A 13017-nucleotide genomic window follows, 5' to 3' on the forward strand; every position below is an offset into this window, starting at 1 on the left:
TTAAGAGCTGGCTTGGGACGCCAGAGGGCCCCGGTTCGGATCCCACATATGAGGGCCAGTGACACTGCCCTCCACAGCTGAGATGCTGAACAACAGCTCAACCTGGAGCTGGGCTGCCGTGAGTGGCTGAAGATGGCGTAGGCTGCAGCCCCTGCTGCAGTGGGTTGCCATGGGCTGCCGTGTGTAGCCAGCAGCCAGAGTGAGCGGCCAGCAGCCACCGTGAGCGGCCATCCAGAAGCCGGTGACTGATGTGCCTCGCCCGGGAAGAGCGCAATGATGGTGCCAACTTGGGCCAGTGAAGCAACGTCCTCCACAACTAGACTGAAGAACAAAAGGGCAGCAACTTGTCTGTTCCCATCCCCCAATTCCCCAATAAAAATCTTTAAAAAAAAATATATGTGTGTGTGTGTGTGTGTGTGTGTGTGTTGTTTCCAGTTAACCATCTGCAAAAGCTCTATCCTTATTCTAGTGATGTTTCCAGTGTCTGGAATATTTTTAAAATTCAAGAATTACGAGATCAGTTAACGAGCCAGACAACAAAACGAACCCCCTTTTACTAGACCAGTGCTGCCCTGAAGACACGTAATGCCTTGTATGCAATTTCAAATATCCTACTAGCCACATTTTTTTTTTTTTTTTGGTAGAGGGCAGTGTCACTGGCCCTCACATGTGGGATCCGAACCGGGGCCCTCCGGCATCCCAAGCCAGTTCTCAACCATCGCGCCACCTGGCCGGCCGCCACATTTTTAAGAAGTAAAAAGAAGTGAGGGAAATGACTTTTAGTTTCACTTAACCTATTTCCTCCCAAAGAGTGCCATTTCCGCATGTAATCAATATCACAAAAAACATCGCTGATGAGTGAGCTTGTTTACGTTCTTTAAGTCTCCCAAGTCTCGTGTGTATTAACATGTTGCACATAAGCACATCTCAGTTCCAGGCAGCCACGTCCCAGGTGCTCAGCGGCCTGCTGTGGACTGTGGCCTGGGGGTGGGCGGGGCTGGGCCAGGCAGTGGGGTCCCTCCCGCCCCTTTGGAGTCTCAGATGGTATTACTCAGTTTAATTGCCATCCCCGCCAGACTGGGCTGCAAACAACTCAGTTGATTCTCCAAACCAAAGCATCTTTATGTGAAGACGGATTGCCACCATTGAAGATAATCGAAAGAACGTGCCGGAAGGTTTGAAGGGGATTCCAAAATACAAGTGTTCGCAATATGGCGTTTTCCCAGGTGTCATCAGCTGGGAACCTCGCTGCAGCTCTGTAAGTTATGTCCCAGAAGCAAATGACGAAACAGGCTCACAGCACCCAGTGTTACTGAGGGAGCAGAGAGCCTGGAGCAGGAGACGTTTGTCCTCCTCACAGAGTCCCGGCCCCACCCCCACCCAGACGGTTCAGGGAGACAGAACCTTTGGGTAAGTTAGGGCACGTCTGTTAAACATTAGCCAAGTATATGCTCTCTTCAGACAATTCTCATCTATTCTCTCCATGTATTTGTTCATCTGTGGGCCTGTTTCATCCCATTTAAACCTGATTCCCAGCCTCTGGTCTCTGTAAACTAGAAGTGGACAATCCTTGACCTATTTTTTAAAGCTTTTTTTTTTTTTTAATTATGAAACATGCTCAGGGGCATAAAAAAAGACCACGTCCCTGAAATCACACAGTCTGAAAAATTCGTGCATTTTCTACTATCTTCTACGCCTTTCTTAAAAAAAAACAAGAAACCCCAGTCACTGGGATTATATCATACCTGCTTTCAGTCATCTCACAAATATGTTTTCACGTGGTATGAGTTTAAGTGTCATCCTCCCCAAATTCATATGTTGGAGTCCTAACCCCCAGGACCTCAGACGGTGACCTTATTCGGAGATATGTCTTTACAGAGATCGTCAAGTTAGAGTTAGGTCACTGGGGTAGACCCTTATCCAATGCGACTGGCTGGTGTCCTTTAAAAGGAGGAAATTTGGACACAGACGCCTATCCACAAAGATAGGAAGATGGCCATCAATAAACCAAGGAGAGGGGCCTGAACAGACTCTCCCTCACAGCCTCAGAAAGAACCACCTGCTGCCACCTTCATCTCGGACTTGCAGCCTCCAGAACTTGGAGACAGTAATGCCTGTTGTTTAAGCTGCCCAGTCTGCGGAACTTTGTAATGGCAGCCACAGAAAACTAATACCCCATGGTATACACAAATTAAAAAATCCAAAACATCAACCCTCTCTCTTCATACACAAAGCTGTGTGTATGTATTCCGTGGATGCATCGTTCTTCAACCAGCCACCGTGGCCTGACATTTGATTTCCATAGCGTGGCTATTTAACTAATAAACTACACTTTTATACAAAAACCTCCATCCCTAGCCCCACTATTTCCATAGGATAATTTCTGGAATTCCTGACTATTTCCTTAGGAGGAGAAACTGGACCCGACACACAGCACCCAGTGGGTTTCCCAAAGGTACCAGCTTTATCAGAGGTTTGCAACCTTGCCAACTTGGCAACTGACAAATGGTTTCCTGATGATCAGTTCACTTGAACAGGTTGTCAGGTGTTTATTGGACATTTGTGTTCACCCTGTGAGTTGTCTGTTGGTGTGTGTTGTCAGTGTTTCTATTGGAGTACTTACTGGTGTTCTTATTGATATGTAAATACTCTTTATATAGAAAAGACCTTCATTCTTTGCTGTAGTTGCTGTATGTGCTTTTCCTAATTTGTTGTTTGCCTTCTAACTGTATTATCTATGTGAAGTAAGGAAGTCTTAAACGTCTATACCATCAAATTGATGGTAACTTTTCCGTAGTAATTTTTTTAAATTACTTTTATACTTTATATCATCCTTCCCAACCCAAATTTCCAGCCATCATTAGCTTATATTTTCTTCCACTTACAATTTCAATTTTCAATGAATTACTTTTGATATTTCAAACACCCTAATTCTAAGCATACATTTACCTGAAAAGGCCATCCATGTGAACTAAAGTATCAGCCAGCTCACTGAATGCCTGTTCTGTGTTTTTATGGTGTACCCCGTTCTTTGTCTGGTAGAAATGGGGACATCGATTATAGCTTAATAAAGCCAGAGGCTTGTTATAGAAAGTTTTAGGGGAGTTTAAAAAGAGGGGGGCCCTTAGTTGTGACCCAGAGGCCTGTATGGCCTGGACCAAACTCTGGGCTTCACCCTCTCAGCTTCTCCCATGCTGCACATGTGATGAACACGCGTGTTGACCTGCAGTCTCACACTATTGACATGCTCTGATGAGAACAGCTCTTGTTACAGGCGTGCGTCAGTGAGGAGGAGGAGCTGAGGTCATTTTAACTTCCTCCCCAGGCGCGCCCCCCACCCCTCGTCAGAAGAGAGGGAAGGAATAGAGTTTTAAAGGGCACAGCTGAGGCCAGGTCACCTCCTGGTGGGTAAGGAGCCCTCACTCACACAGCTCAGGGCGGTGCCCCAGGGAGCGGGGTGCAGGGTGTGGGGCGGCTCTGGCAGCTGGTCAGAGGCCCTGGATATCCCACAGCCCACATTCGTTAGCCAGAAGCAGTGCTTCTCCAAAATGGGAGGAGCGTAAAATCCTGGACTTCTGACCAGCAGGCCTGAGAGGAGGCTGCCCAGGTGACTCTACCCCCAGTGAGATTAGGAACCATTCACCCACTGCTGCCCCACCCCCACCCTGGGGGAAGCAGACTGGAGTAGGGGGCTCTGACCAGAGGCAGACTGCCCCCTCCGCCTGTCAGGCTGGACTGATATCAGCGCAAATTGATACACCAGTGGCTGCCCAGGTGCGCCCACATTCCCCCCGCTTTGTCACCAGCCGGATGTTAAACAGGATTGAAGGGCAGCTGTTGGGTGATGCAGTACAACGGAAGGCCCCGGCAGCCAGGGGCTCGCCTGTCACCGGGTGAATAGACGCAGCTCGGGCCCACCTGTCACCCAGAGCAGTGGCAAGCGTGTGGTCCTGCGTGTCCTGGGATATAGACTTGAAGGAATGGCCTGGAAACGCCCTGCAGAGATGCCTGGGGACACCCCGGCCTCTGGTTCGGCTTCAGTGCCGAACCAAGTGTCATCACGGGCTGGTGCACAGCTCTCTGTGTCCCCTCCCGTCCCTTGGATGTCCTTATGAACTAGGGACCAGCAGAAGGTAAACTCACTGTCACATGGGTCCTTCCTCACAATGTGCAGCTCTCCTTAAGGTCCCAAATCCATCCAGCCAGAACCCTGTCTTAGGCAGTGGCGGTCCCGTCTGTGCCACTGTCTCAGTCACCCGCCTTGATTTCTAAGGTCTGGGCCTCACTGGCCCCTGACCACCAGCTTCCGGAATCGGCCGCTGCGTGCTGGCCGCTGCCTGCTAGAGGGGAAGCTGTGGCCGGAGCAGAGCACAGGCCTGGGGCTCTGACTGGCAGCAGCTTTGGGAGGAGAGGAAGCGGGCCCAGCGGCTGGGGGAGGGGAGTGGGGGACAGGGGATGAGGAAATGAGGAGGCCTGCTCCTGGCACCCGCACCACCCTTTCCGACGCCCTCACTTCCCCAGTTGGGTGCCTACAATGCAGGGCAGCACACCTTTCCCAACCCCTCCCCTGGCATGTCTGTTTCAACAGTTTGCCTGAGAGGAGACAGGTCCTGGCCTCCCTCATCTGACCTGCCATCCAGCTGGCCTGCAGGCTCCCTGGACACCGTCTGCACACAGGCCCCCTTTCCTGGACCCTGAGGCGGAGAATGCACACCGACAGCTAAGTCACACCTGGGAACCTCTGTGGGATCACCAGACTGTTGGCGGGGAGGGACAGGCAGACACGGGGTGTCCTGGGACCAGGGGGCGTTTCATAGCCTTCAGTACAGCCAGGAGTCCACGCGGGACACTTGAGTCCCCCACCGGCAGGTCTGCACCTCCACACGCAGGAGGGGGAGTGGGCAGGTTCCAGGGAGCCCTGCGTACAGGACCAGAGCTCTGCAGGGAGCGTGCAGGTCACTTTCAAAGGTGGGTGTCAAGATGGGGTGCATGCAGGTCCAGGAGAAGGAAAACGTCATGACATGGTGCTGGTGTCTCTGGGGGCACGGAACACGGAGGGGTGCCTGTGGGGGGGAAGCAGCGCTGATGATCGAGGGCCTGACACCTGCCCCGTGGCTCGGGCTGACAGGCGCTGTGTGGGAGGGGCTGTGCACAGGGAATCAGAGCTCGAGTAAAGAGCAGGCCCAGGTGACAAGGACGAAAGGCTTTCGGGGGTGGACAGGGGGAGGCGGCACAAGGACAGGGACGCACTTCATGGTCCGAGTGGCTAACATGTCGGCATACTCACCGGGAGCATCAGTAACAATGACAGTGGAACCTGGAGGGGTGAGTGGACACTGTACTTTCTGCTTGTTTTTTTGGCAAACCTAAAACTGCTCTAAAAAATTAAAGTCTATTAGTTAAAGAAAAAAGAGTGTTGAGACCAGGAAGCTTGCAACCAAAGAAGCCAGGCCAAGGTTGAATTGTGAGGCCGGATGCGAGGTACGGGGCTGGAGGCTGGGCAAGGGAGATAGGGCCACCAGAGAGCTTGGGTTCCCCCAGGGGGCAGGCTGCCAGGGGCTACGCTGGGACCCAGCAAAGACTGCAACCCGATTTGAGCTCTTCCTAGCGTCCTTGAATCCACATGACGCATGACCTTGAGTGGTTTTTGCTCACCACGTGCGGAGCCTGGGGTTGCCGAGAGCAAAGATAACCACCCTTTGGGTTAGACCAGAAAGCTGTCCTCCCAGGTACAGAACCTGGGGCTCTCCAGCCTCCTCTCATGGGTCTGGGGTCTTTCTCTGTGGGCAAAGCGACTCATTCTCTTTCTAACACAAACAGAGTTGGGGGTGGGGCACATCTTGCACAATCTTTAAATGCTACCAACAGAGACCCTAAGATACACAAGATCTACTAATGCTCGCTCGAAAGGGAGCTGAGAGAAGCCTGCAGCCAGGAAGAGCTATCTGACTTTTCCCATCTCCAGTCAGGACTTAAAGTTAATTGAAATCAAAACAGCAGCCCGAGATGCTCAGAGCGCTTTGTACCAATATAAAAAATCCTTTCCCCAAAGCCTGAGAGATGAAGGTGGAGAGAGACACAGCTCGCAGTAGATCCCTGGAAACGATAAAGAAGCTCATTCTCCTCAAATGCGTTCACTTAATATTTTTATTTTAAAACAGTTATGTCCATGTTGACTTTAGGTAAGTTCCAGAATCCAAGACATCTCTGTAAGTTTCTTGTACGATGTGCCTACCAGAGGGCCATCTTCAATCAATTCCAAACGCCTTGTTTTTGTTGGTGTGAAGGAAAACAGCACCACCCTGGCAGCTGGCATGAGGCATTCAGAGATGGAACAAGGCCAGGATCTAAAATGTGCACCAGCGTGTGTGTACAAAAACAAACGAACAAACAAAAACACAGGTAATGGTTGAAAAAGGTGTAAAGTAAAGGTGCCAGCGCTGGTGTGTAACCGTCTGATTGCAGTAGGATGGCAAGTTGAACTTTGTGCTGCTCTGAGCCGACCGTGACCACTCGGTAGGGCCAGGTTTTTGCAAAATAGGCTACTGTGTAATTTGAAAGGAAGGAACGACTTGGCCTCCCCTCAGAGAAAAAACACACACGCTCATAAAACAAAAAACTGCAGAAACTCCCCAACTAGGGAGTCCTTCGTTCCGGTTTTTCCCATCAACTTGCCACTCTAGGAATTAAAACACCTTTGAGGAGCATGGGTTCCTGGCCTTTGCAGGTAAGTTACGCTGCTGGTGGAGGAGCTGGAGTATGGGGAACTGCCAAGAGGGGGAAAATGTCAGGCACCGCAGAAGCCCCGAGGTGCAGAGGGAGGGCTGGGGGGGGCTGGGAGGGGGCAGCGGACTGTTTGTTTCACAGCCCTGCTCAGAACAGGCTCTGCTGATGGGTTGGAGCCGGTGGACAGCGGTGAGCCTGCTGTTAGCCACACATGTCCCCTCCACCCTCCAGCCACCCCATGGCCACTGCCACTTGGCCCAGAGGCATCTTTTGTAACTCAGCATAGCAGTGGTGGGCTGGGGCTCGTCTCTAGCTAATACCTACGGGGGTGAAGTTGAGACATCTATCCCCCGAAATTTGTCCCCCACTAATATTTTGTGATTTGTACCAAAGAAAGAGAATCCTTCTAATAGATAGAGACAAAGTCCTAAAACACCAGAAATGAACAAAACATAGAGTACAGAGTATGACATCGCAGCCTATAGAAAAGACACAAGTTTCTGTCTCACTGCCTTCAGAAAGCACTTCCGTTCCATGTACCACAATGGTTACCTGCGGCCGCTGTAACCAATGGCCAAAAACCTAGTGGCTTGAAACAACACAGATGTGTCATCTCCCAGTTCTGGAGGTCAGAAGCCCGACCTGCTCTCACAGCTAAAGTTAAGGTGGCAGCAGGCCGGTTCCTTCTGGGGGCTCCGAGGGAAAAGCTGTGTTCCTGCCCTTTCTGGTTTCTAGAATAGAATTCCTCCTCCTTCAAAACTGGCGAGGACGCTTGAGTCCTTCTCTCATCGCATCACTCTGATGCCGACTCTCTGCCCCCCAACCCAGGATCCCGTGATGACACTGGGCCCACAGGAGAACCCAGGACACCCTCCATCTCTAGGCCAGCTGATCATGGGGCCGGCCGAGTGGCATGTTGGTTAAGAACTGGCTTGGGATGCCAGAGGGCCCAGGTTCAGATCCCACATATGAGGGCCAGTGACACTGCCCTCTACAGCTAAGATGTCGAACAACAGCTCAACCTGGAGCTGAGCTGCCATGAGTCGCCGGCGACAGCGTAGGCTGCAGCTCCTGCTGCAGTGGGTTGCCATGGGCTACCGTGTGTGGCCAGCAGCCAGCGTGAGCGGCCAGCAGCCAGCGTGAGCGGCTGTCCAGAAGCCGGCGACTGATCTGCCTCGCCCGGGAAGAGCGCAATGATGGTGCCAACTTGGGCCAGTGAAGCAACGTCCTCCACAACTAGACTGAAGAACAAAAAACAACAGCAACTTGTCTGTTCCCCTTCCCCCAATTCCCCAGCGCTGTTCCCATCCCCCAATTCCCCAATAAAAATCTTTAAAAAAAAATCAAAAAACAATTCCATCTGCAACTTTAATCCCCCTTTGCCATGTAACCTAACATAGTCACAGGTTCCCAGGATTAGGACGTGGACAACTTTTGGGGCCATTTTTCTACTGACTACACCTAGGACATTATAAGAAGCTGACTTCTAACTTGGGGAGGCTTTCCATCTAGCCACCCACTGACCAGCAACCCCACGCAGAGCTACTGTCCTCTCTGCAACATGATGAGGACCCAGGCCCAGAACCAGGAGAGGCGGACTGGGGCCCATGACCCGGGGAGCAGCTGGACAGGATAGAGGAAAGGTGCATGCTCACAGCCCAGCGCCTGCCCTTGGGCGGCTCCCTCGGCCCAAAGCCTTGGTTTCCTGTCCTGGAATAAAGGGATAATGAATTCCCAAACAGGAAAGCAAATAGACATGCTAATGTCTCTTCCGAGACCTTCCTAAGAAGACCAAAGAAATGGCAGCCTGGAGCCACTGGGAGAGAGGCAGCACCCCGACTTCTCCCGTTCACTGCTCTGGGCTGTTCTCCTGCCTCGGGGCCACCCTGGATCAGCTGCTGGGACACAGAGGTCAGTAAGACAGAAGTGGTCCTGTCACCCCACAGAGCCAGCAGTTCCCATACACCTGAGGGATGCAGCCCATACTGATCGTGACAGCTGCTTGCTGCAGCAGGGGTAAGCATGGAGGGAGTGAGGGGCCACTGGACACTTAGGGGGACATGACACGGGACAAAGCCCACAGGTGATTATCCCCCTGGCCTTGTCACTCTCACACTGCTCAGGAGAAAAGTGTCCTGAGTCCCAGGCATGTGGCCGGCAAAAACCGGTTCATCTTCTTTGCCCGCGAAGCCCAATCAACAAAGAGTGGGGATAAGGCGATGCCATAGCAAACATGAGCCATACAAACAGGATCTTTTTCTGCCCACAAAACACCTGCTGCAAACATACCTTGGTGAGGCCCCAGCTCCCTCTCCCTTCCCAGAACCAGGCAAACCAGGCACAGGCACCAGAGTCTTTTGGGAACTCCAAGCTTTCACAGTCACAGGGTGGTGCAAATCCAGCAGGTGGCCCAGACCAGGAACCCCGTTCCCTGGGGTGCACGGTTTGGGGATGCTGGGTCTCCTTCACTCCTGTGGGCTCCGATGACCCCTTCATTTGTATTTAACTTCAAGTTATGGGATTATTGAAGAAGACAAACATATTTGCTGTGTACATACATCACCTTCAGGGTTCCCTCCAGGGGGAAGGATAGGGCTGCTATTTGAAGGGCCTCTGTGTAGGAGTGAGGACAAGATAACTTGCATTTAAAATGAAGGAACAAGTTTAGAGTGTAAACCCTAGTGCTAGAGCCTTGGGCCAACTTCCCCAAGGAAAGGATCCTTGAGAGGCTGGAACCAGACAAGACAGTTAAAGAAACGAGGGCAAGGGCGGATTTGGTGGCCTGACTTAGCTGTCACTTTGACAAATAGTATTTCCCCCCAAAGAGCCAAGGAGGTAGAGCCTGTGAGACGAAACCAACTTTAAAGATGAGCCAGGATGGGGGACCAAAGAAGAGCTAATCTCAAAAAGCAAGGACATATGTAAATCCAACCAGGAAACCAACAACCGACCCCAAAGTGGGCTAGGTGCATCTGATGTCTATTCACACCTGTAAACCTGAATATACAGAGAAGTTTTCATTGTAGTGGCAAAGGAGCAGCCACGCCAGCAAACAAAAATCTCATGGGGGAGGGGGAATGCAGAGACAACACCCCTGAAAAGCAACACAATTGATCTTGCCTAAGGAAAGCATTTTAGTTACAGAAATGGAAAAGCCAAATGGTGTCAAATGACATCTGTTAAGTATGCCCTTTGCCCCGAGTCCAGAACACCTGAGTATAATGACCTATTTATCAGACCATTGAATTCAGGGTCACTCAGCGTGGAAAAGCAACACATACACCAAAGTGTGCAAGCTGATGTGGCCTGGGCGCACCCATGTTATTAGGGGGATGTCCCCAATGGAACAGACGTGCCACATCTCTGCGTCTGCAGTCAGGTGGGTCCGAGACGATCGCTCACGCCAACTTGAAACTCCTGGGCAGCCGTGCCACCACAGAAGGGCAGCCGCTCAAGCGGGATAACAGATTTGGGTTCTTGCTGGTCCTTTCCTTGTACTGCACATGACTGAACATCTGTGGGCAGATACAGAACTCAGTCTTCCAGAGGCCAGGCATCTCTCCTCCTTTGAAGATGGCGACAAAAGTTCAGAAGAAGACATGCTTCAGATCAGATGTCAGATATGAAACAGCTCATCAAAGTAGATTTATTAAAGATGCAAGACCAGGGGCCCAAAGGACACACCAGTGGCCAATAGCATCAAAAACATCACCACTGAAGTGAATGGGAAAAGATTTCCTACACCACTCCCCCGAAGTTTGAGGGGGTGGGGAAGAAGGCAGACTTGTGCTTTCTTTTCTGTGCCCTGGGCTCATCAGTGTTCATCAACAGAATACAAATACAGTAAGTCCTCATGAAACAGCATAGGTAGGGTTTGTGACTTCAAGCGATGATCTCTAAGAAACTCATTTCATCAAAGACTAATTGGTGTAAAGGACCATTCCCTAGGCATCTCATCAATGTTACAATGACTACTATGCTGAATGAAACAATGTTACTTGAAGGACCTGCAACTTGATGGAAGACCTGCTGTACAACAGCAGAATGTGCAAACAATGTACACCAACAAAATCACCTCTCTGTTACAATTGTTTCACCCTCCCCAGTGTATGAAACTAAGTAGCTAGTCTTACAAGAGAGGATTCAGGCCTCTGAAAACATTGAGTCCCTTCAGCTCAGTGGGAAGAGGCAAGGTAAAATCTTTACTCAAGATTTGTGTTGCCAGGCAACCTGGTTGCCCTGTCCCTGGAATAGCTGGCAGGGACCCAGCCCTCCCCTCCCCTCCTCCTAAAGTTATAAAGATAAGTGTGTAAATAGACCTAAATAGCGAATTACACTTCTGCTTGTGATCAGCTTTCGTCCTGATGGTCCGCACATACAAATAAAAAAAAAACAAAAAATGTTTTTACCCATCTAGTTACATGTGAAAAATCCAAATGATAGTCCTTAATTATATCAATAATAAATAGTAACAAGCCCTTAGCAGTGCCAGGGACTAGATCCCTTAGATCATCATTGCAATAGGCCTTTGAGGTAGGTGGTATTATCTCCATTTTACAGATGGAGAGACTAAGGTGCAGAGGAACTAAGTCACCGCTATGTACTACAAATATGGTTAGTATTTGAACCCAGCAGTCTACTTTGGAGGCCATGTTTTTAACCACTGCGCTGAGCTACCCCAAACCCAGGGCAGAGAGGCTGGGACAATTGGAGGCAGGTTCTGCAAACCCCATGGCTGTCTTCTCAAGTGCCTTTATACTGAGGCCTGGGAATGGATATTAGCCACTAGTGGTGACATGGCGTTAGTCCTCACTCCATTGCACTTTTATGAATCACTTGGCAGAGTGAACCACGTCATCTTGTCTGAACAAAGCGGGGTGGGGAGAGTGTGTGTGGGTGAGTGAGGGGGGCCATTTACAAGAGGGGAGGTAGTATGGCACAGGCTTTTTTAGACTGGAGCCTCCTGGGCCCCACCCAGGCTCCTGCTCTGTCACTCCTCGCTGCATGAACTTGGGGAAGGTACTTCTCTAAGCCTCAGTGTCCCCATCTATAAAATGGGGATAATCTCAGTCCTGATTTTATGGGTTTGTTTTCTGGGTTAAGTGAATTCATGCATGATAATCAGAAGCTATTTATACAACAACCATCGCTGCTAGAGGATTTAAAAATTCCACTGAGAACTTTTCGTGTAGCTGTATTCTGAGGCTCGGCTTACCATAAATACCCACAAGCCAATAAGTGCTGCAGAAAACACAGTAATTGTGCTCGACGTAAACAACGTGCCTGTTAATGAACTTCATAGTTACAACTAAAAGGCATTCCTCGCCTTAATAATCCCTTCTTTGCAAAAGCTTCTAAAACGGTTCTGAAAGGTGTTTACTACTCGCTAATCAATTACATGTTAATGTTGCTAAAAAGGAATTTCTAAAACGAACACACAGATTTTTGAAAGTTCTCTACTCAATTGGTGACAGACTTGGAACGGAATTCTGGAATCAGGGCCTTGGGTCTGGCCCTTCCATCCATCACATGGCCTTTTCGGAGAGCCATTCCCTTCTTGCCAAATGAAAGAAAAAAAGAAAAAAAATGGGTGCCCACCGGGGCGGAGAGAAGGCTCACCCCCAGCCTCTCCCTCTGTCACCTTGGGGAGGCCGTGACACAAACTTCTCCCCCGGAGACAGAGCGGATCCTGTCCTTTTCTATTTCTGAACGAGATTGTAGCCAACATGACACCAACTTCCCAGCGTGGGAATAACAGGATTTCAAGATTCAAGGGCTGCTGGCGGGGTTCCTCCGCGGGTTATATTTAGCCGTCTTCAATTGCCTATTCTCCTCTTTTTCTCCTATTCTTTTATTTTTCTTTCTTTCTTTTAACGTAAAGAACAAGGGGGCAGAGCCTGGGCCTAGAGGAAGTGAGTTCCCGACACGCGGCTCTTCACCCGGGGACGCTGAGCGCGCGCGCTGCGGGGCGGGCAGCACGCTTTGGGGGGCCGCGTCGGCGCACAGCAGCCCCCCACAACTTCTCACTCGCGTGTTCCGACCATCCAGCCAGACAAAGACCACAAGTGCTCCGGTCCAGGCTCCGGACAGGCGGGCACCGAGCACCCCGGGATCAGGCCCCCTCGCGGCCCGGGGCGTCCCCACTGCCTGAGAGGGGCTCCCCGGGACGCTGCACGCCGGACCCCCGGTGCTTGCGCGCCGCTCGGCCCCCGCACCTCTCCGCGCGGCGGCCAGACCCCGGCCCCCACCCCCCCCGGGCCCCGCGGCTGCGGCGGGCCCACGCGCCCGGGG

General features: G+C 51.1%; 1 protein-coding gene across 4 annotated transcripts in view; it reads right to left on the reverse strand.

The window, feature by feature from the left end:
• The window catches only part of TBC1D16 (TBC1 domain family member 16), a 67415-nt gene extending 63137 nt beyond the window's left edge, over nt 1-4278 (reverse strand). For 2 of the 4 annotated variants that reach the window (XM_019644373.1, XM_019644372.1), the window contains exon 1: nt 4144-4275. The gene's annotated coding sequence lies outside the window, so the exon portion shown is untranslated. Of the gene's footprint in view, nt 1-4143 lie in introns of all 4 variants that reach the window. The other 2 variants (XM_019644375.1, XM_019644374.1) reach the window with 2 other exon arrangements.
• Nucleotides 4279-13017: the final 8739 nt, after the last annotated feature.

The sequence above is a fragment of the Hipposideros armiger genome, unplaced genomic scaffold (assembly GCF_001890085.2).
Source record: "Hipposideros armiger isolate ML-2016 unplaced genomic scaffold, ASM189008v1 scaffold_87, whole genome shotgun sequence".
NCBI classification, from domain to species: domain Eukaryota; kingdom Metazoa; phylum Chordata; class Mammalia; order Chiroptera; family Hipposideridae; genus Hipposideros; species Hipposideros armiger.